Below are 24,108 nucleotides of genomic sequence, written 5' to 3'. Positions count from 1 at the left end.
GAGACTACACAACCCATCTGATAGAGAGATCCCTGAGTTGCTTCCAGGCTAGCCTGCTCCTGTGCCATCTGTAACCAGGACCCTGGACTGCATTTGCCAAGTAAAGGTAAAGAAACTGCACCCTGTTGTGTCCTTGCCTCCTTCCTGCAACATCCTCAGCACTGCTACATCTCTGTGCCAAACACTGCACCCTCTTCCTAAACATTCTGATACACTGCCCTGGGACCAACAGCCCTACCTGTGGAGGGCTACAACATCATTGCTGCACTACACCATCTGTCCAAGAGGATCTGTCTGCAGCGTCGGCTTAACACCTTCCTTGCCGAACACCACAGGTGGCGTCACGAATCACTTATAAACTTTATTCCCAACCCAACCCCTTTACATGGGCACCTAGGGCCATGGACCGGGTCACCGCTGCTGTGACAATCCCCTCTGAGAGACCGGCCCGGAACCGAGTACCCCACAGCCCTGGGAGGGCGACAACATGCACAAGCTGTGTATATAGTATTGGGGAGAATTTGAATCTCCCTAGAGATTTTAGGAGGCTGAACGATTATCTCAGGCCCACTATAGATTACACCTCAATTTGACAGGCTGAAATTGGCTGGTGTATGACAAAGTACAAGGTGTGTATATAGTATTTGGGAGAATTGGAAGCTACCTAGAGATTTTAGCAGGCTGAACTATTATCTCAGGCCCACTATAGATTACACCTCAATTTAACAGGCTGAAATTGGCTGGTGTATGACAAGGTACAAGGTGTATATAGTATTGGGGAGAATTGGTAGCTCCCTAGAGATTTTAGGAGGCTGACAATGATGCTCTCAGTCCAAGTATGGCAGCAGGCAGCCTAATAAGGCCTCTTTCACACATCGGGTTTTCGGCGTCAGGCGCGATCCGGCGCTTTTGACAGAAACCGGATCCGGCGAAATGCAATGCCGGATCCGGTTTCCCCCCCATTGACTTGCATTTGCGCCAGATCGCGCCGGATGGCCATGCGTTTCATCCGGTTTTCGCCGGATACGGCAATGTGTCGCGATCCGGCGTCTGGAAAAAACGGCTACTGTAACGTTTTTTTGTCTCCGGCGAAAAAGCCGGACACGCCGGATCCGGCGCGTCCGGCTTTTTCACACAATGAAAGCCTATGAGCGCCGCAATGCGCCGGATCCGGCGGCCGGATCCGGTTTTTTGGTCTGAGCATGCTCAGTAGCTCTGCCCACAAGACATATATAAAAGCAAGACAGTGGGACCCACAGCCACACCCAACATGCCACCCAAGAAAGCAACCAAGCGAAGCAGGAGAAGGCAGGAGACCACTGCAGCACCATCAGCACCACCACCACCCCAAATGGAGCAGCAAATAGAACATGCTGAGGAGGGGAGGCCAGCAGCAGATGAGAGACGGTAATTATCAAATCCCCCATTCCTCCAAACTAGGGCTATTGAATATCAAGATATTCATTGGCCCTTTGTTTCTCTTTATTCAACAGCCGCCCAATAGATGCAGCAGCAGCAATGGCAGCAGCTGGAACACCACCCACAGGCATGGAGTGTGGCCACCAGGAAGACAGCACATCATCTTCTGGGAGCCCTCCCTCGCATCGTCAGCGTTTGACGGTAAGTTTTTATTTCCAAAATCCATCTTCTCTGTAATATATGTCTATTCATTGTCTTTTATTTCAAAACAGGAATCACAAGATGAAGAGGAGCTCCCAGAAGAAGAAGGAAGGGGTGGACAGACACCTGGAGTGGGCTCACAATTGGTAAGTTTTTTGCATCAAACGCAGAAACACAACATCACACTACACACAACACATAGAAAACAATGTTCTGCAGACCACACACAGCAAACAAATGCCTACATCCAAAGACATAACATTTTTTGTTTTCTTCTCTAGTCTTCCCAATCTGGTGCTCGGCCAAGAGGTCCTCGCAGTGCCTCCCAGGGTCGTCGGCGACAGCAACGCGGCGGTCACCAGCGTGTAAGTATAAATATTTTTGCTTTGTTTTTTTGCACTTTTTATTTCATTTCTTATGTGGAGGCTAATTATGTTATTTTTGTCTTTTTCTTTAACAGCCTTCACAGCGTGCTCCCGACTCTGACGGTGAGGATGGAGGACTCGATGTGGACCACCTCATCGATCTCGTCAGAGAAAGGGAGCCGCTCTGGAATATGGCTGACCGCCGCCACGCTGACCTTATCGTTACCCGACGACTCTGGGAGGAAATCTGTTCGCTCCTTGTGGGCCGCTGGGAGGACCTCGATGTTCGGGCCCAGATTACAGAGCGTAAGTATATACAGTACCGGTTGCTTGATGTAAACCAGTGTTTCCCGAACTCCAGTCCTCGTGGTCCCCACGGATCATGTTTTCAGGATTTCTATTTACTATGGAAATCCTGAAAACATGACCCCTGGGGACCATGAGGACTGGAGTTTGGGAAACACTGATGTTGTATACTAACCACTCCTTTCTCGTTTCAGGGAACAGAATTGTGAATCGGTGGCGGTCTGTGAGGGATCGTTTCAAGAAGGAGTTCAATAAAGAGATGCGGGCCCCGAGTGGATCTGGAGGACGCAGGAGCAAGTACAAGTACGCAGAAGCCCTGTCGTTCCTCCGGGAAACAATGGTCACCAGAAGGTAAATATTACACACCACATGTGAAAAAAAATGTTAGATGTAAATTTTTTTTTCAGCCAGGGCCATACCATGTCAGTATTTTAATTGTTTTTTTTTCTCTTTATTCCACAGCACGGTGAGCAGCACTCGGGAGCCTGCACGATTGGACCCTTTTGAGGCGATCCCTGAGGAGACCGGCACCGAGGGACACTTCGACCGCCCCGGTACATCTGCACCTTCCCAGCCTTCCCACACATTCGACCCATCTGTCCCATCCACCAGCACAGGAGCATCGTGGCCGTCTACATTACATGAAGCTGCTGGTGAGGAGATCGCTTTCCCTTTACCCCACCCTTCTGCCCCTGCCACCTCTAGTACACCTGCGGGTACTGGGCGGCAGCGGCAGAGGGGTCAGGAAAAGACTTATGCGCCAGAGTTCTTGCATCTGAATGCATCTTTCCAGAACTGTCTAAAAGTCTTGTCAGAGCAAATCTCTGCAGGCTATCAGCAGATCAACTCCAGCATTCTGGAGGTGAAGACACTTCTGCAAACCATGCATTCAGAAGCAAGATCTTCGCCAAACCACACCTTTTTCAGGTTTGTTGTGGAGCGCATGGAAACGCTCTCTCCTGCCCAGCAGATGCATGTAATGCATTCATGCCACGCTGCTCTCCAGCAAGTTACCTCCCAACATCCTCCTCCCACCACAGTAGTTCCTCCACCTGCACCCCCTCCAGCCACTTTCCATCCTCCCCCTCCTATTACATCTACACCCCCTCCAGCCACTTTCCATCCTCCCCCTCCTATTACATCTACACCCCCTCCAGCCACTTTCCATCCTCCCCCTCCTATTACATACCATCCACCTCCCCAGCACCATCCACCTCCCCAGCACCATCCACCTCCCCAGCACCATCCACCTCCCCAGCACCAGCAACCTCCCCAGCACCAGCAACCTCCACAGTACCAGCAACCTCCACAGTACCAGCAACCTCCACAGTACCAGCAACCTCCACAGTACCAGCAACCTCCACAGTACCTGCAAACTCCACAGTACCTGCAAACTCCACAGTACCTGCAAACTCCCCACTTCCAGCAACCTGCCCCGTACCAGACATCTCCCCACTTCCAGCAACCTGCCCCGTACCAAACTCCTTCCCCATACAACTTGCCATCAACATCATCTGCTCCTACAGTCCCTGCCCAACCCTCCACTCCACCACCCACCACCTCTTCTGCTTCCCACATGTCCACCCATTCTGTAGTTTTTTCCACACCTTCACCTCTAACTGTTCCTTCCCCACCACGATCCCAGTCCTCTCTCCACACTCCCAGTGTCGAAGTGTCCCGCAGCCCCTACAGCAGTATTTCCACCACACACTACACAGATTTATAATGTGTGTATTTAAATAAAAATGACCAGTTTTATGGTTTCAGTTTTATAGTTTCAAAGTTTTATTAAACAAGTTTATTAAAATTTTAAAAAAGTTTACTAAAAAAAACATTTTTCAATAAAAGTTAAATTATTTTACACTGGTTGTCTGTCATTTCTTTCTGCGGCGAAAAAGGTTAAATACAGGGTATTTAAAAGGTGAAATGGTATTCAAAACTAGGTATATAACTGTGGGTAAATTTTAGCTTTTTGCCACAGTTGTGTTCCTGGTTGTGTTTGAAGCAAAGTATTTCAAATAAAAAGTTGTGTTTATTGTTGGTGATTTCCTAACAATGTACACAACTTTTGTTAAAAGGTGAAATACTTTGCATAAAACACAACCAGGTACACACCTGTGGCCTAAAGCTAAAAATAGAGACCATGACAAGATAGCCAACTTTGGTTGGCAAAGGTATATACTGTTGGTACAGAAGGTACACAAGTTTGGTTGGGCACAAATCTTTCACACTCTGTCATCCTGCCAGTGTACTCTGCCTTGAGGTGACATAAAGTATAGTGCAAAATTGTCCTTCATTACTGAAACCGTCACAGAACTTCTAGTGGTAATGTCATGGTAATCTTGCAAGGTGGTTTCTTCAGAGGTGTCCTCAATGGAAATGGGTTCCTTGCAGATAACAAAATTGTGGAGTACCACGCACGCTTTGATCACCTCGTCCACAGTTTCTGTCTTGAGGTTGATCGCAGTCAATAGGACCCGCCATTTGGCTGTCAGAATACCAAAGGTACATTCAACCATTCTTCTTGCTCTTGTGAGGCGGTAATTAAAAATGCGTTTTGGTCTTGTCAATCCTCTGCTAGAGTACGGTTTCAAAAGGTGTTCTGACAGCTGGAAGGCTTCATCCCCTACACAGACAAATGGCATAGGTGGACCAGATGTTTGCGGCAGCGGTCTAGGTGGTGGGAACTGGAAGGTGTTTCCATACAGTTTACGCCCCATGGCAGACAGTTTGAAAACTTGAGAGTCATTGGAGCGGCCATAGGCCCCAATATCAACCGCAATAAATTTGTATTCCGCGTCAGCGATGGCCATGAGGACAATTGAAAAATATTTCTTGTAATTGAAATATTCCGATCCCGATCCAGCTGGCTTTACAATGCGGATATGTTTCCCGTCCACAGCGCCCAAGCAGTTTGGAAACTGACATATCTGTTGAAACTTGTCAGCAATTTCAATCCACCTCTCTGTTGTGGGCTCTGGTAAAAACTCTTCAGCTAAGGAGTCCCACAGTGCACAGCATGTGTACTTCACAATTCCAGATATGGTGGAAATCCCGAGTCTGTACTGGAAATGCAGTGACGAAAGGGATTCTCCAGTTGCAAGAAATCTGTGGGGAATTAAAAAACAATAAATTAGTTTTAAATCACAGCATTACCAAAACTGACCTATAACACTTGGAGATACAAACTACCACCAACAAGATTGCAGTGAAAGTGTGCTCTGATGCGATCATATCCAATAAATGTGGCTTACCTTAAAGTCACCATCAGACGCTCTGCGGGTGAAACAGAGAAGCGGCAATAGGTGTCCGCTTTTCTTATGAGGTGTGCAATGCGCTCCACCAAGTAATCAAAATTCTCCATTTTCATCCTAACATATCCAAAAAATTTATCCGGGTTTCGTCGAAGGTCCATGCATAGTGTAGAATAGACCCCATGCGTCATTCTCTTGGCTGTGATGGGGTGGATCCACAAACGTCGTCTACGATGCCTGATGCGCTGCTGTCTCGCTCTCTCCTTCTCCAGAACAATCACCCTCAAACGATTCGCCTCCGCTGTAAAATCCGCCAAATTCTTCAAAATATTTCCAATGACAACATCCATCTTCGCCAGTAACTTGCTCTTCTCTCCAACCTGCACTTTCTCCTCTACAACCTGTCAAAGAAGGGCTGTAGGAACATGCTATATATAGTTTTCCAGTAGCCAATCCCGTTCGGAAGGCCACAAGGGTCAATTTTAAAAACCGGATCCGGCATAATCCGTCGAAAAACGGATAGAAAAACGGATGAACCGGATGAGACGGATCCGGTTTTGTCTGTCAAGAAAAAGACGGATCCGGCAGAAAACCGGATCCGTCACATCCGGTTTTACGAAACATTTGCCGGATCCGGCGTTCCGGCACGACGCCGGATCGCGCCTGACGCCGAAAACCTGATGTGTGAAAGTAGCCTAAGCAGGACTGCTGCACACAAAAGTGTGGAAAAATGAACGTTTGGTAACTGTGCAGAAAAGAGGAAGAAAAGTATTTTTGCTTTTAAAAAAGCAGTTTGCACAGCAGTGTGCAAACAGCAATGCAGCTATCAGGGAGCCTTATAAGGCAGCCTAATAACCAACAGAGCTGATGCACAAAAAATATACCCTCCCCTGTCACTGCACACAAACTGTTGTGTTGTTGTCACGTGCCCCGTCCTGAGTGACATGGGTAGAAGGCCGGTAACTGATACAACAGGACGCGGCACATGTAATTGTCCTATGTGACGCGGCCCGCAGGCCGGTAACTAATACAATAAGACAAGTGAATAGGGAAAGCCTGGGTAACAATAACAATGGTGGCCCTGCGATAGGGAACGGGGAAGTGGAGACGTCCTCCACTCCCCTGAGTCAGTGTCTCTACACTCCTAAAGTTCCCTTGGCCGGTTCCGCACCGGGCGTCGATGAGGAACCTAAAAACCCTGACTCGCCCTGCACCTAAATCCTCACTAGGGAATTTGGTCGGTGAGGAAACTAATCCCACCACTGCACTAAACACACATAAGGAAAAGTGACAAAACAAGGGAACACTTAGCTTTGCTCTGTTGCTTAAGCTCCCAGCAGCAGAGCCCACCACCTGCGTGCATCTTTTCCTCCACCGTGTCCAACATCTGGGTGCACTGTCCAGCAATGGAGTCCAGCACCTGAGTGCAGCTATCCAGCAACGGGGTCCCGCACCAGAGTGCAGCTTCAGCAAAAGAGTCCAGCAACTGAGTGCAGCTCTACACCATAGCTGCCACTCCACCAAGCTTTGCAAGAATTCTTCACTGACACCATAGCTGCCACTCCACCAAGCCATGCAAGAACTCCTTGCCGACACCATAGCTACAACTCCACCGAGCCATGCCAGCCCTCCTTACAGACACCATAGCTGCCACTCCAGGACTCTCACTGAGCTGTCCGTGACTCTCCTTCAGCTCCCTTCTTCACCCAGGCTTGCTTGCAAATGAGGAACTATCACCAACAGTGATTAACACACCTGATACTCTTTTATACAGCAATCACACCTGTTACATAATCACGTGCACAAACTAAGGTAACCAGAGTGCAATGACCCTAATGACCACTGGGGGGAAAACTACCTGAAATCACCACAGTGCAATGACCCTAATGGCCACCGGGGGCAAAACCACCTTTGGCACACAGCCAAGGGAAAAAAAGGTTACTTTGTGCATTTAATCTGTCAGATCCAACCTGGACCATGACAGTTGTACAGTAGAAATCGCTAACAGCAGAAGCAGTTTTTTTTGTTCTTCTTCCCTGCCTAATGCTTTCCCTTATTCAGAATCAGCAGCTGCAACCTCTCCCTAATGCTAATATCGGCAGAAGTAAGATGGCGGTCGGCGTGCACGCCCTTTTATAGCTCCTGTGACGCCACACAAAGCAAGCCAATCACTTGCATGCCCTTCTCAAAGATGGTGGTGACCGCTGCCCATGTCATCGCATTGCCCACAGTGTGCGTCCTCCATCATTGGCTGAAAAAGGGCGCTGGAAGCATAATTTGGCGCTCTGGTCGCCGACCTCATGGCCGACGTCACGCTATGGTTGGGTTTCGTTTAATGAAACCCGACTTCAGCGAAAGTCGGCAACTTATGAAATTGACCGACCCGTTTCGCTCAACTCTACTTATTACCAAAATTATGCCTCTAGATAAATTCCTTGAGGGGTGTAGTTTCCAAAATGGGGTCACTTGGGGATTTCAACTGTGTAGGCAAATCAGGGGCTCTCCAAACGCGACATGGTACATGCAGACCATTCCATCAATGTAACCGAACAAAGAGAACCTCGAGCTTATGGTCTTATAGGGAATCATATGGATCAATTGATATTTCATATAAAAAATATATCTTTATTGAACAAAAAAAATTGGTAAATGGTAGCACTACAACAAAAATGTGCCTGTACTTGGAATATAAAGTTAATAATAAATAGAAAGATAAAAACATACATAATCAAAAGAAAACAACGGACCAAAGATCATAATGCTAATAAATGTATAGAAACTATAGTCATGTAGGAATAAGCACAAAAAATACTAATAAGGGAATCAGAAATAATGGAAGAGCCAGATAAATTCATATGCCAAGAGAGAAAATAAATGATCCCTACTGTCTGTGCAAAGAGAGGGGAAGAATCTAAGTGATAGCACAGGATATAAATATACTCTCTCTATATATATATATATGTACATATCTACACTAAAAAATGAAGTTCATGAAAAAAATCAATATGTGTATATGGGGAATTAAGAGGACAGAGTTATGCAAGAGATTGCCCTGTAGCAGTACATAGAAAAAAGCAGTAGAAGACACAATGCATACAAGTGGATGCACGGAGCACAAAGCTAGTAGCAATATGGGTTGGTAAGCAGCAATATAAGATTGTAAAGTGCAAGGTGCAATGGAGCAGTAACAGCAGCTAAAGACAGATAAGAATGGCTCATATCTATTTGATCTGCCGATCCAAGTACAGCACACTCCCCAACGCGCGTTTTGGAACTGAGTCCTTCGTTAGGACTTCCTGCATATATTGAGCATTGAACCTATAGCGAATATTAGAGTCATAATGCCCCAAAGGGAGACTAAATTGAACAAGAAAGTCTCACTTGTTTGATCATATAAAAACTATTATTTTATTGAAAATTTGCTCAAATATACAATACAAGACGCAACATGTCAGAATGAGTGTATCTCCAAGGTGGAAACACATGGGGAGAGCTATAGCAGGGCCAGATTTATGCATGAATAGCACCCACAAATATAAAGCAGTCTTTACGCAGTTATTTGGATATATGCAAAAAATATAAAAAGTATCAGGTTGGGGTGGTTTTGGGGGGAAAATTTCCTCAATTAGGGAAGCCACTCCTCATGCCCATGCTAGAGATTACATAGGATAAGCCATGCAATAATGCTAAATTAGAGACTGTCTGTAAGTGAACATCCAGAGAAATCCCGCAATGGCCAAAGAGGAGAAGAAAATTCAATATGAATAGGATATACCCAGGTTTCCATACGCAAGTGCTAGATCTCTGCCATCCAAAACCAAATAAAGCGCCGTTTATAGTGCCATAACGTGCATAACCTCACCCATGTGTGGTCCCGGTACACCTCTCCTTTTCCGGACACGTTTCGCCCAGCAGGGCTTCCTCGGGGGGGCTTTTTGGTCACCACATGCACATCCTCATGCACTTTATGACACTATAAACGGCACTTTATTTGGGCATGAGGAATGTTTTCCCTAATTGAGGAAATTTTGCCGAAAAACCACCCCAACCTGATACTTTTTATATTTTTTGCATATATCCAAATAACTGCATAAAGACTGCTTTATATTTGTGTGTGCTATTCATGCATAAATCTGGCCCTGCTATAGCTCTCCCCATGTGTTTCCACCTTGGAGATACACTCATTCTGACATGTTGTGTCTTGTATTGCATATTTGTGTAAATTTTCAATAAAATAATAGTTTTTATATGATCAAACAAGTGACACTTTCTTGCACAATTTAGTCTCCCTTTGGGGTATTATGACTCTAATATTCTCTACAGGTTCAATTTCACGGAGAGTTGCTCATTAATTTTGGTGTTGCTATGATTAATGATCTTTGGCAGGTATGATATCTTTTGTTTCACATATATTGAGTATTGTCGTACTCAGGAGAAATTTCACAATTGTTTTGTCCATTTTCTCCTGTTACTCTTGTGAAAATAAAAAAAAATAAGGCTAAAAGAACATTTTTGTGGAGAAAATTTGATTTTTCATTTTCATGGCTCAATGTTATAAATTTCTGTGAAGCACCTTGGGGTTCAAGGTGCTCACCACACAGCTAAATAAATTCCTTGAAGGGTATAGTTTCTAAAATGGGGTCACTTGTGGTGATTTCCACTGTTTAGGCACATCAGGGACTCTCTAAATGCAACATGGCGTCCGCTCTCAATTCCAACCAATTTTGCTTTAAAAAAAAGTCAAACAGTGCTCCTTCCCTTCCAAGCTCTGCCGTGCACCCAAACAGTAGTTTTTCCCCCACATATGGGAGTATCGGCATACTCATGAGAAATTGCTCAAAAAGTTAATGGTCTTTTTCAGCCGGTTAACCTTGTAAAAATAAAAAAAGTTGGGGTCTAAAATAAAATTTTTGTGATTAAAAGTAAAATATTCCTTTTTTTTCCCCTTCCACATTACATTAATTCATATTAAGCGCCCTGAAATATGGTTTTGAGGATTTTGAGGGGTGCAGTTCTTAGAATGGTGTCACTTTTTTGGCATCTTCTGTCATATATGCCCCTTAAAGTCACTTCAAATGTGATGTGATCTCTAAAAAAATGGTTATTTTATGAACTATTTTAAGTGACGCACAGTGCTATACACTGACTAGGAGTTGGTAGCCCGGTTCATAATATTAGTGATAGATTGTGGGAGCAGAAAAATATATTTCAGGGAGCTACTGAAATATCAGACAAGACTTTAATCGTTAAAAAAGTTTTGGAAGTTTTTTTCTTTAATATCTTAAGGAAATTAAAATGCACATTTTTATACAGTTGGATTATGTGAATTTTACCATCATTCTATACCGGAAGATTAGTGAATTTAAAATTCAAAATGTAGAAAAGGAGATTAGGAAATATGCAATATAAATGTGAAAAAAAGCAAGCCATGAACATGAGTGTGGGATTTATTTCTCCCACAAGTAGAGGATATAGTTAGATAATTACAACACTGAGGACACCAGACTTGTGATAAGGAGCAAATATATCTTTTTTTAGAAATATCTGTCAATTCTTGTCACATTTTCGGCCTTCCAACTGCATATAGAATACCCTTTTTCTGTGTACTCTGTCAATGACTCTAGTCTATTTTTCTTATGTTCTATGTGAATGAAGTGAAGTTATTTTCTTACTCGGTGAATATCCAAGAAGTATTGTTTCTTCTTGCGGAGAATGACATGCTAAGCATGCCGAGATGAGGAGACTTAAAGCCGCAATGCTCCTCGGTGAAGAGCATTGTCCTTTAAAGTAATTCAACATCTGTCCATATTCACGTATTAGACTGCACAGGGAGGGCCCTTAAGACCTAAGCGAATGTGGCAAATTGTGTTGAATTTGAAAGAATCCATCAAACTTGGTGAATTGAAACAATTTGCAATTTGACTGCCTAAAATCGTCACCTTCATTTTATTTAGTGCAAAAGACTTAATCAGTGAGGGAAGGCTTACGTGACTTAGTTTACAGCTAGGGAGGCTTCCCTATGATGCCTTCCAGCTATCACGTCACATGGTAGAGCACAATCAGGAGGTACTATATAATAGCCTGTATAAAAGCAAAGGTAGAGAATGTAGCAGCCATTTATTTGGTGTTGTGGTGAATTTGGATAGTGAGGGCATGGCTGTAACTAGGTATTTCAGGGCCCCATACTGGCAACATTTTTGGGCCCCCTTGAGACTCTGCCCAGGCTTCACTCCAGCTCCACCCCTCGAACCTTCCACAGTCGCACCACCCACCCGTGGAAAAACTCCACTTCTGCAACCAGACCTCACCAACCACACATTAACAGTTCCCATCGAACATCATATTACATACAGTGCATAGCCATCAGCTTTTTTTTTTTTTAAGCCGCCACGGCGACAAGGTTGACTCTTTTGGCCGGGCCCTACTCTACTCTATCCTATTAGCTAAACATTTCTGAAATTATCCAATACTCTTTTTAGGCATATATTTCTTTAAGGAAATGTGTCACATGCATTTTTTAAAATGACCAATAACACCACAAACAATGGGCAAAAACCGTCACACCATGGCCCGACCACACATTACCACCACATAGTGACCGAATAATACACCATACAATTGACAAATACCGTCACACCATAGCACCACATAGTGACCAAATAATACACCATTTAATTGACAAATATTGTCACACCATGGCTGGACCACATATTACCACCACATAGTGACCAAATAATACACCATTTAATTGACAAATAGTGTCACACCATGGCCGGACCACATATTACCACCACATAGTGACTGAATAATACCACATACAAGTGGGGTGTTGCTCTTAGTGCCCCATCAGGGACTGGAGTAAGATTTCTCCATAAGGTATGCCACAGTTCATCATAAATTAGACAAGCTGTGACATCAAGCTCTCGTTCTACCCCATCCCAGTCCATTTTGGCACAGTTGGGCAATATTGGAGTGAAAATGGCAAAAATGTTGAGCTCTACAAAACTTTTGTGCCTTATCAAAGTGTTTATGGCAAAAACACTGTTGAATTGTGGCCAGTGTATTCACTAATCTTGGCTATTCTAGGGCAACGAGGCTGTCAATCAGATATCCTTTTGGTGGTGATCTCTACTCTTTGTATGACATACATGTACGGTATCTTACGGGAGTCACCTTCCACCAATTACGTCATTGGACATTAAGGGTTTATTGTAGTTCTCCAAAGTTTTTCAATAATCCGGTACAACATGACAAATCAGCGTTAATCATTTTCCATCCCTTTAACCAACAGTGAATGCTCCAGGCATTCGCAAGTTAACAGCTTAGGGAAAAAGGGAAATATATTTAGCTTAACTGAGAGAGATAAAATTAGATGTAGCCCATTTCTATGCCAAAAGTGTTGCGATGAGTTGTTTGGCTCAGCACATGAAGAATGCAGATCATCATTACTGCAGTTGTTCCCAGCTTCTCTTTCCATAATGACAGCAGCTAACTATGGGACGAGAAATTGACAACGAAAACGAATTCTTCTTTATGACCAGTTTATCTAAACACTTTGCTATCGTTTGAAATATGAGTGGTTCTTACAAAATGGTAGCTAATTGCAAAAACACAGAATTTTTTAATTTCATAGATGATCTTGACTTTTCAAGCAAGTTGTACCCCACCTTTTATTTGTTTGTGTCAACTTTTAAATAGATTTCTATAGTAATTGCTCCATTATTGTGTTTTCATTATTATATTTCCATTTGAATCCATAATTTACTAGAATTCCAGATATAAGAAAGGTTGTATTCAATAATGTGATGCCAATAAAGAAGAAAACGGATGGCACTCACCGGTAAAAGTCACTCTTTATTCCAGTATTTTAAAACATCGGTGTCGGAAGGATGGGAGCAGGAGTGGAGAAAACGAGGGCTGTTTCGCACTGCAGTAGCGCTTCTACGGGTCATACCAAGAACGTGCACACGATCATCTGCACCATTGAGACCACATACCTCTTGCCACTGTAAGACTGTATTATTGTGTTCCTACCCCTGAAGATCGCACTGTGCTGTATATTATAATGTGAATAGAGTCATGCTACTTTAGATATATGTTGTAATGTATAGAGTGTGATAAGCTTTATAGGTGTAACCTGCTTAATATATTGGGATCAAGGGATCAAGTATTGTTAGTATAATAGACATGGGGTGCAGTAGGAATACACAAAGTGTAAAGTATAAAATAAGTGATACCATGCATAGGATAGGTTTCAAAATATAAGTGACCATAAGATAAGATAGATTTGGGAAGCAGTATAAATGTAATATATTTAATGTATGCATATGCAATGCACAGTATTTGTAAAGGTATATATGTCAGATAAAGACATAGGGACAGACATAGTTAACGGTTCGGGATTAGCCCATAGAGGGAGAAGCAAGCCTCTGTAAAAAGGGACTGCTTCCTGATAGCAGATCAGATAGGGAGGTTGTAATGCTCCAGCCGGCTCACCTGCATGGTGCCTCCTTCCACTTTCATGCAGGGACGCAGGCTTACGCATCACCCCAGCCCCGCAGTGTGTTTACCGGTGTCTTCCTGCTTCCTTGTATTTCCTGCTATCAATGTGTGAGCGCCACAGTCTGGCACTTTCCCATTCTTAAAGGGGCAGCACATGCATTATGCTTAACACTCTCTGACTATTGCTGAGAGGCATTTAGCATAAACAATACACCTGCAAGATGCCTCCCTGCCGATAGCTGGGAGGAATCTTGTGTAAGAGTCTCCCTCTACACAAGGGAGTCACCAAGCAACATAGTGAATCATTAGTTAGTAAGATATACCATTCATGAGCTGTCCCGGTGAGGTCAGAGCTTGAATCTTATCCCTTGGTCCCGATGTGTACAGTCCTGTATCTTCATCCCCTGGTCTTGGAGCGGCCAGTGCCTGAACCTTGTCTCCTGGTCCATGAGCAGTCAGGGCCTGAAACTTGTCCTCTGGTCCTAGAGCTACCAGTACCTGAACTTTATCCCCTGGTCTTGGAGCGGTTAGTTCCTGAACCTCATGCCCTGGTCCAGGAGCAGCCAGTGTCTGAACCTCATCCCCTGGTCCCTTAGCAGCCAGGACCTAAAACTTGTCCTCTGGTTCTGGAGCGGCCAGTCCCTGAACCTTGTCCAAGAGAGATCAATGCCTGAACCTTGCTCCCTGTTCCGGAATGGTCATTGCCTGAATCTTGTCCCCTGGTCCCGAAGCAGCCAGTGCCTACAAGAACGTATAAGCATTCCACACCATGTAGCACATTGGGACTGGGACACAATTTTCCTGTACAGTGCTAGGGCATTTTGGAGCAGCAGCTCGTTCACGGCTTCTGCTCTCTGTCACTTTCCACCAAGAAAACAGTTTCAGGCCACCAAAGATGGGGTATTTGCCAATTTGATGGCAGCAGAAGATCAATAATAAAAGAACTGTATCTTTTAAGGAAGGATTGGACTTGATTTTCCAGCTCATCACACAAATGATCAATTAGATTGAGACCTTTGGAATCTGGAGGAAGAATCAACATCTTTATCACGTTCCTTGGACAACTCTTGAAAATTTTTTTGAAGTGTGCCAGTGTCAATCTATTTAAAGAGGCCACTTTAGTCAAAGAATACCATAAGTGGGTACTTGATCTACAAAAAAATATGTAGGTGGCACTTATACTATCCACTTAAGTGTCAGAACTAGAGTTGAGCGAAACGGGTCGAAAAATTTCAAAAGTCGCCGACTTTTGGCAAAGTCGGGTTTCATGAAACGAAACCCGACCCTAGGATGAGGTCGGCCACGAGGTCGGCGACTTACGCGCCAAAGTCGCGTTTCAAAAGTTTGTTTTGCACTCTTTTTCAGCCAATCAGGATCCACGGACACTGTGGGCAACGTGATGACATAGGCACGGGTCACCACCATCTTTCAGAAGGGCATGCAAGTGATTGGCTTGCTTTGGTGGGCATCACAGGGGGTATAAAAGGGCGTGCACGCCGACCGCCATCTTACTTCTGCCGATCTTAGCATAGGGAGAGGTTGCTGCTGATTCTGTAGGGAGAGCGTTAGGCAGGGAAGAAGAAAAAAAAAAAAACTGCTTCTGCTGCTAGCGATTGTGCCTGTACAACACACCATTTTGCTATTCGTATTTCACATATTTCATATTTGGTGTGCTACCATTTTCTATTTAATATGTAAGTTACCTTTTGGTATGCACCTATTCAGACTAGTTCTAGATGTGCCGTCAGTTTTTCTATTACTTGTATACTGTTTTTCTGACTGAGCACTCCGCCCTTCATCAAGTGGTGATTTTAATCGCATTCAATCACATGTTTTGGTTCCTATCGTCCTATATATACAGGCTTTATCATGTTACTAGCCAGAGGTCAGTTCACACTAGGCAGTCAGTATAGGGACCCATTCAATCTGAGATCACCTTGTCGTTGGTGAATGGGCTCACATCTTTTGGCCAAATTTTGTGCTAAGTATCTCATATGTTTTTCTAGATTACAAAAGCCATTATGCTATTCATGTTTCACTTATTTCATATTTGATATGCCTTACAAAAGCCATTATGAAATGTATTACTAAAGCCATTTTGCTATTCGTATTTCACATATTTCATATTTGGTGTGCTACCATTTTCTATTTAATATGCAAGTTACCTTTTGGTATGCACCTATTCAGACTAGTTCTAGATGTGCCGTCAGTTTTTCTATTACTTGTACAACACACCAGTCACTGTGTGTGCAGTGCAAGGGGAGGCTATATTGTGGTGTATCAGTGGTGTTGGTTGTTGGGCTGCCTTCTAAGGCTTCCTGACAGTTGCATTGCTGTTTACCCACTGCTCTGCAAACTGCTTTTTTAAAAGCAATCCCAATTTTTTTTTTTGTCCTGCTGAGGTACTGAGCTGCAAACTGCTTTTTTAAAAGCAATCCCAAATTTTTTTTTTTTTTCCTGCTGAGCATGCATTTTTTCACACCATACAGCGGTGTACGCTCCTCACACAGTACCGTGTAACGACTGTTATCACAGCCACAGTGAAGCTATCTGTGTCACTCTGTGAGAATAAGTCGAGGACATGTTCCGTTCTTACAGACCTGCACTCTAGGGAGATTCCTACTCTGCCCAATTCTACATACACCTTGTTGTTTGTGATACACTAGCCAATTTCTGCCTGTGACATAGCGCTGTGATATTCAGTGGGCCTCACACAATCCAAAAGTGTCCAGTGTCCACTAGTGTGTGCAGAAATTCAAAATCTCACTTATCCTCTAGTCACTTTGGTCACAGCTGTGTCATCGAGCCTGTGACATAGCGCTCAGATATTCAGTGGGCCTCACACAATCCAAAAGTGTCCAGTGTCCACTAGTGTGAGCAGAAATTCAAAATCTCCCCTGTCCTATAGACACCTTGTATTACATTGCTATATAGTTTGTTGGATTTTGTCTACATTTCTACCAAAAATGAGGAAGGCTGGTGAAAGAGGCCGTGGAATTGGGTGGGGGTTGGCAGCTGGTAATGATGGTGTTGGATCTGATGGTAGTGGCAAGAGCAAAATAGGACCGAATGCAGGAGGTGTTGAGCCTGCGTCATCGTCTGGCTCCATAAGGCTTCGAAGGCTTAGTTTTCTAGGAGTTGGCAAACCGCTTTTAAAGCCAGAGCATCAGGAAAAAGTTTTGTCTTACATTGCTGACTCAGCCTCCAGCTCTATCGCCTCCTCTTCTTCAGTTGTAAAAAGTAAAAGCACTGAGTCGTCATTGGAGGCTCATGTTCATGAACCACACCTTTCCTTGTGTCCTTCACCCCAACCAAGATTGAAGGATGACGCAGGCCATACTACTGATTACTCCATGGAGCTGTTTTCACATACCATGCCTGGATTATCAAGTGAAATGGTGAATTACCCAGGCCAAGATGAATCTGACATGGAGTGCACTGATGCACAGCCGCTGATGGATGATTCTGCTGGTACATTCACTCAGAGCACTACATTGTCCTCGCAGTGTACAGAGCCAGATTCTGACCCTGATGAGACTCAGGTGCCCCTTCCCGCACACTATACCACCTTACACGCTGACACAGAGGAAGGTGCACATGACATTGAAGAGGAGGTGATGGATGACCCAGTTGTTGACCCAGATTGGCATCCATTGGGGGAAGAGGGTGCTGCTTCCAATAGCTCAGATGAGGAGCATCCACAGCAGACATCGACATCGCAACAGCTGTTATCTGGCAGGCCCGGAGCACTCCAAAGACAGGTTCCAAACATCAAAAGAGTTGCTGGACAGCTTGTCCAGAGGGTCAAAAGATCACAGCGTGCTAGGCCGCAAAATGTCTGCCAAAGTAGGAAGAGTGCAGTGTGGCACTTTTTTGAACAAAATCCTCATGATCAGGCCAAGGATATCTGTAAGAAGTGCGCAAAGACCTTTAGCCGAGGGAAAAATCTGAAAAATTTGAATACCAGTTGCATGCTTAGACATTTAAACACCATGCACTTGCAAGCATGGACACAACACCAAACCTCAAGTGCCACATGTGCAACTGATCACAACGAAGGTAGTCAGCAACGCTACATTGTTTCCCCCACTGTAAGCCCACCGGTTAGCACAGCAGCAAATGTTGAGGTGTCGTTGCAAGGCCACAGCAGTCAGGGAATCCCACTGTTATATCAACGAAAGACTGATTCTAGGCCATCAGAAAGAACACCAACTCCATCACCATCATCAACCCTCTCTCAGTCCGCCCTGTCCACCGCAACTTCCACCACATGCAGTTCTCAAGTCCAGCTCACCCTCCCAGACACTATGAGTAGGTCAAGAAAGTACTCAGTCTCTCATCCGCGTACACTGGGTTTGAACGCCCACATTGCCAAACTAATCTCGTTTGAGATGATGCCCTTTCGGTTGGTGGAAAGCGCAGCTTTCCGCGAACTCATGGCCTATGCAGTACCATGCTATGACCTACCCAGTCGCCACTTCTCTCGCAAAGCCATCCCAGCCCTCCACCATCATGTGAAAGACATAAACAATGTATAGTCACTGCACACGCTGATTGTACTTAATGTGAAGTAAATTTATTGCTTGACAGTGAGGAAGCGACATCAAACGACGTTTCGGCCACATCGGCCTTTATCACAAAGTCGCTGTAATAAAATACATACATAAAAATATCAAAAAATTGTAAACTTTATACAAAATATATACACATAGTATCCAGAGAGCATGGAATATAAGCACTAGAATTATTTAGAAAGATGTGGAGACATCAAACACGTGCAACTGAGAGATAACGCGGTAGATAAGAAACATGAAGGAGCGTGGTCATACCCTTTTCAATTGAATGTAGGGTCTGTTTTCACCAAATCGATAGTGTCACTGCTAGGCATAAATGAGTTGATAGCATATTCTGTAAGTAGGGATAGATGAACATATCGTTAGGGTGACATAAATAAAGAAAAAAAGACAAAAATAAAAAATGAAAAATAAAAAATAGGAATAAGAATGAAAATAAAAAAAATAAAAAATTAAAAATAAAAAATAAAGATAGATCAAGTACTGAACTGGGTGTCTGGAGGACAGATGGATAAAACAGATTAACCAGCATAAGTGGCATAGCTAGTTGTATACAAAAAAGACAGTGAGGGACTGTAAAAATATGCCCAGGTATCTAGCTGTCCAGACAAAAGCTGTATTCTATTTAGGGAAAACAAAGAAATATACCAAAGTTGCTGCTAAATCCTGTTCCTTGAAGAGGTGGTGGACTGGTAAATATGCCACTGCTAAACAAAGAAAAAGGGGGTACATTAGAGATGTGGCAGGATTGGTGGTCCTGGATTGGGACCATACAAAAGTTGGTGATGCAGCGGTGGTCCTGGGTAGGGACCATGGTAAGGTTGGTGGTACAGCAGTGGTCCCAATGGGACAGTACTTACTATTATTGGTGGCTCAGTGGAGTGTGAAGTCTGCACAATGGTGCCAGAGCAGTGAGTGAGCGCTGGATCACAGGCTGTGCTTTTTATCCTGTCTGGTCCGGTCATGTGACCGGAAGTGACATCAGACGCCGGGGCGTGTGCATTGGAGCACGGCCGTAGTGTCTCACATTGATCCCCACCAAAAAGATGGCGCTGGCTGTTCACACATGCGCAGTAGAGTGCAATCAAAGAAAACCTAATGAGGCCATGCAGAGACTGCTGTAGCTCTGAGTGGGACACACGCATCGGGGGGGGAGGTGCAGTGTGCTATATATAAAGAGACTGGGCAATTAACATATGGAAACAAATATAAACGAACAGTATTATTGCAAATCATACATGTAAATATACAGCATTTGAATTGCGTAGGAGTCCAAACTTAAACAAACATAAAAAATAGAAGAAATGAAAAGAGTGATGTCAGACCTAGGGGAGAGAATGGAGAAGGTTATGAACTCAAATCAAATGAATTATGAAGATTAGAAAAAAGGAAAAATAAAGAAGGAGAAATAATAAAGGGAAAAATAAAGATATAAAATGAGAATAGTAGAAAATAAAAAATAAAAATAAACAAAAAATAAAAAGTAAAAAATAAAAAATAAAAAAATAAAAAATAAAGAGAAAAAGGAACAAGGGGGGAAAAAAAAGAAAAAAAGAAAAAAAGAAAAGAAGAAAAAAAGGAAAAAAAAGGGGGGGAAAAAAAAGCCTGCAAGGAACAAAATATAAGGGGAAAAAATTTTTTTTTGAAAAGTAAATAAAAAGACCAAATTTGTAAAGAAAAGGTGAAAATAAATTGTACGGCAAAATGCCTTCAAACAGAGGAAGGGACAAAAAAAGGGGGGGGGTTGTGGAAAACTTTTTTGCAAACTTGAAAAAGAAAAAGAAAAAACAAACAAAAACAAAAAAGAAAAAAGAAAAAACAAAAACACATTATGTTTCATTATCTTACCGCTTGGGTTAGATGTAAAAAGGGGAGAATCAAGAAGGCAACCAATCAATGGGTCTAGGGAAAGAGGAAGAGAAAAAAAGGAATTTTTATAAAAATTATTAGATTAGCCAATCGATTTCTCGATTGAGACCCCTCGGATGTAAGGTGTCTAGTGTGTAGATCCAGAATGTCTCCCGTTGCTTTAAAAGGCGAACATGGTTCCCACCTCTTTTGGGTCTAGGGACTTTTTCAATAATTTGGAACCGTAGTTGTGATACGTTGTGTCGGGCTTCCTTGAAATGGGCAGGAAGTGGGAGCCATGTTTTCCCGCATCTAATCGTAGACTTGTGACTGGATATTCTGTCCCTGATTGCCTGGGTGGTTTCACCCACGTACAATAAACCACATGGACATTTGATGATGTAAACGACGAAGTTAGTTTCACAAGTGAAGTAATCCCTAATTGGATAGGATTTGCCAGAACGTGGGTGGACTATCTCACTGCCTTTGATGATATTGGAACAGCTCATGCAGTTTAGGCAAGGGAATGTACCAGTTCTCTTTTGTCCTGTTAGAGTATGTGTATTGATGTGACTGGAGGTACCCAGGTCAGCCCGGACAAGCTTGTCCTTAAGATTTTTTTATTTTTATTTTTGTCTTTTTTTCTTTATTTATGTCACCCTAACGATATGTTCATCTATCCCTACTTACAGAATATGCTATCAACTCATTTATGCCTAGCAGTGACACTATCGATTTGGTGAAAACAGACCCTACATTCAATTGAAAAGGGTATGACCACGCTCCTTCATGTTTCTTATCTACCGCGTTATCTCTCAGTTGCACGTGTTTGATGTCTCCAAATCTTTCTAAATAATTCTAGTGCTTATATTCCATGCTCTCTGGATACTATGTGTATATATTTTGTATAAAGTTTACAATTTTTTGATATTTTTATGTATGTATTTTATTACAGCGACTTTGTGATAAAGGCCGATGTGGCCGAAACGTCGTTTGATGTCGCTTCCTCACTGTCAAGCAATAAATTTACTTCACATTAAGTACAATCAGCGTGTGCAGTGACTATACATTGTTTATGCGATTCTGGGACTATCCGTTCCTTCTCACTGGCACCGCGAACTCGAACCCTCTGGCCGAGTGCTAACCATCTGTATTATCTATCATGTGAAAGACCGCATTGTCCATGCACTCAAGAAGTCAGTGAGCGGAAAGGTGCACCTCACAACTGATGCATGGTCCAGTCGGCATGGCCAGGGCCGTTACGTGTCCATCACTGCGCTCTGGGTTAATGTGGTGGATGCAGGGTCCACAGGGGACAGCGGTGGTGGGACAGTGCTGCCTAGCCCACGGTATAGGAAACAGTTGGCTGTAGGCGTTCGACCCTCCTCCTCCTCCTCCTCCAGAAGCGAAAGCTCGTCCACAGAGCGCAGTCGTACGAGCACTCCATCTGCAGCTGCCACTGTTGCACACGAGGTGTCCCCCTATCGAGCAGCTAGTGGAAAGCGTCAGCAGGCTGTGTTGCAGATGATGTGTTTGGGCAACAGACACACCGCCGAGGTGCTGGCCGAGTACTTGAAGCGACAAACTGAGTCATGGCTGGGCAGTGTACATCTTGAGGCAGGCAAGGTAGTTAGTGATAACGGCCGTAATTTTGTGGCAGCCATAGCCCTTTCAAAACTCAGCCACATACCTTGCTTGGCTCACACCTTGAACCTGGTGGTGCAGTGCTTCCTCAAAAATTATCCGGAGTTAACAACCCTGCTCCAGAAGGTGCGAAGACTGTCGTATGCAGAAGCTGCAGTGATTGCTCCACCTTCCCAACCACCGCCTCATTATCGACGTTGCAACAAGGTGGAACTCCACCCTGCACATGGTTGAGCGGCTGTGCGAACAGAGACAGGCCATAATGCATTTGTGGGAGGATACACGGCCAGGCACTTTGAGAGCAGACATGGAGTTGACAGGTGTGCAGTGGTCGAAGCTGAAAGACCTCTGTAAAGTCCTTCAGTGTTTTGAGGAATGCACACGGCTGGTAAGCGCAGACGATGCCATCCTAAGCATGAGCATCCCACTTATGCGTCTGCTCATGCAAACTTTGACGCACCTTAAGGAGCAGGCTTCTGCAGCCAATGTTGATGAGGAGGAAGAGGAGGAGGGAATCCTTGATGACATTCAGCCATTGTCTGCTCAGGGACCTCTCCTGGACGAGGTGGAGGAAGAAGAGGAGGAGGAGGAGGATGATGGGGATGATTACTTAGGGGAGGAGGATGCATCTCGTGGGGCAAGTGAAAATGTTGGCGTGGCAAGGTCTGGTACAGGGTTTGTGCGTGACTGGAGGGATGTGGATTTGCCAGAAAGTTCTCCTCCAGCCAGCACTCGCAGTGCATCATTGACACCGGGAACATTGGCCCACATGTCAGATTATGCCTTGCAGATCCTAAAAAGGGACCCCCGCATTGCCAAAATGATGAACGATGACGACTACTGGTTGGCCAGCATCCTGGATCCACGCTATAAAGGCAAATTACAAAACATCATGCCACAGGAGAACCTTGACCTAATATTGGCTAATAAACAAGCAACTCTGGTAAATCGGTTGCTTGAGGCATTCCCAGCACACAGCAGCGGTGATGGTTCTCACACGAGCCGTACGGGCCGGGGTCAGCTTGGCAGAGGTGTTCGTGGTGCACACAGCAGAAGTGGCGTTGGAGACAGGGGTTTCATGACAATGTTGTGGACTGATTTTTCAAGTACCGCTCACACAACTGGAAATACTGCATCGATGGAAAGTGACAGGAGACAGCAGTTGTCAACTATGGTTACAAACTACTTTTCCTCCCATATCGATGTTCTCCCACACAGGTCATTCCCCTTTGACTATTGGGCCGCTAAACTGGACACCTGGCCTGAATTGGCACAATATGCCTTACAGGAGCTCGCTTGCCCAGCTGCAAGTGTGCTATCGGAAAGAGTCTTCAGTGCAGCTGGATCAATCCTGACAGAAAAAAGGACCCGTCTGTCAACCCAAAATGTGGATGATCTAACCTTCATTAAAATGAACCACGCATGGGTTTCCAAGGATTTTGTCCCACCTTCCCCTGATGACACATAGGGTGACAGAAAAATGGCTTGCTTTGGTCCACCTCTTCCTGGGACTTGACCTATTTCACCTTTTGCATCAGCTGAATGTCCAACATCAACATATGCCACTTTCTAAAACTCCCTAACTGTGCTGCCTCCCCCCCATGGCCGGGGTCACCACCTAGCGCACGACACCGTGCGAGTGCCGTTGCCCTGGACAGGTGGGTAGGCCGACTCTTGGGCACGGGCACTGGCACAGGGTCCCTCATAGTGCAATCAAGTGTCTCTGACGGTGGTGGTGCACACCCGCCGTCAGACACACCGCCGTACTATGAGGGGCCCAGTGCCAGTACTGACGCCCACGAGTGGGCCCTCCTTGCTTGGGCAGGGCCCCAGCATTTGCAATCTTTACCTCTCCCTGCTCCTCCGCTGTGTAGTCTGGGCCGTCAAATCCATACTGTGCCTGACACCGTTTGAGCCTGCCTCCTGATGTATAGACATATATTTTGAATGTGTACGCTATCCATACATGTTATCTGGGGATACGGTACCCTTTCT

The 24,108-nt window shown here is 44.4% G+C and overlaps 1 long non-coding RNA gene across 2 annotated transcripts in view; it reads right to left on the bottom strand.

Annotated features, from left to right (window-relative positions):
* Nucleotides 1-21,072, bottom strand: part of LOC141083568 (uncharacterized) — a 55,087-nt gene extending 34,015 nt beyond the window's left edge. The window contains exons 1-3 of one of the 2 annotated variants that reach the window (XR_012230750.1): nucleotides 20,470-21,072; nucleotides 18,877-18,955; nucleotides 18,602-18,692 (exon numbers count right to left, since the gene is read on the bottom strand). This is a non-coding gene — a long non-coding RNA (uncharacterized lncRNA). Of the gene's footprint in view, nucleotides 1-18,601; nucleotides 18,693-18,876; nucleotides 18,956-20,469 lie in introns of those variants that run through there. The other variant, XR_012230748.1, reaches the window with a different exon arrangement.
* Nucleotides 21,073-24,108: the final 3,036 nt, after the last annotated feature.

The sequence above is a fragment of the Dendrobates tinctorius genome, unplaced genomic scaffold (genome assembly GCF_039654945.1).
Source record: "Dendrobates tinctorius isolate UK_male_01 unplaced genomic scaffold, ASM3965494v1 ptg000020l, whole genome shotgun sequence".
NCBI classification, from domain to species: Eukaryota; Metazoa; Chordata; class Amphibia; order Anura; family Dendrobatidae; genus Dendrobates; species Dendrobates tinctorius.
Note: the sequence above shows the minus strand (reverse complement) of the source record. Positions and strands in the feature narration are given on the sequence as shown.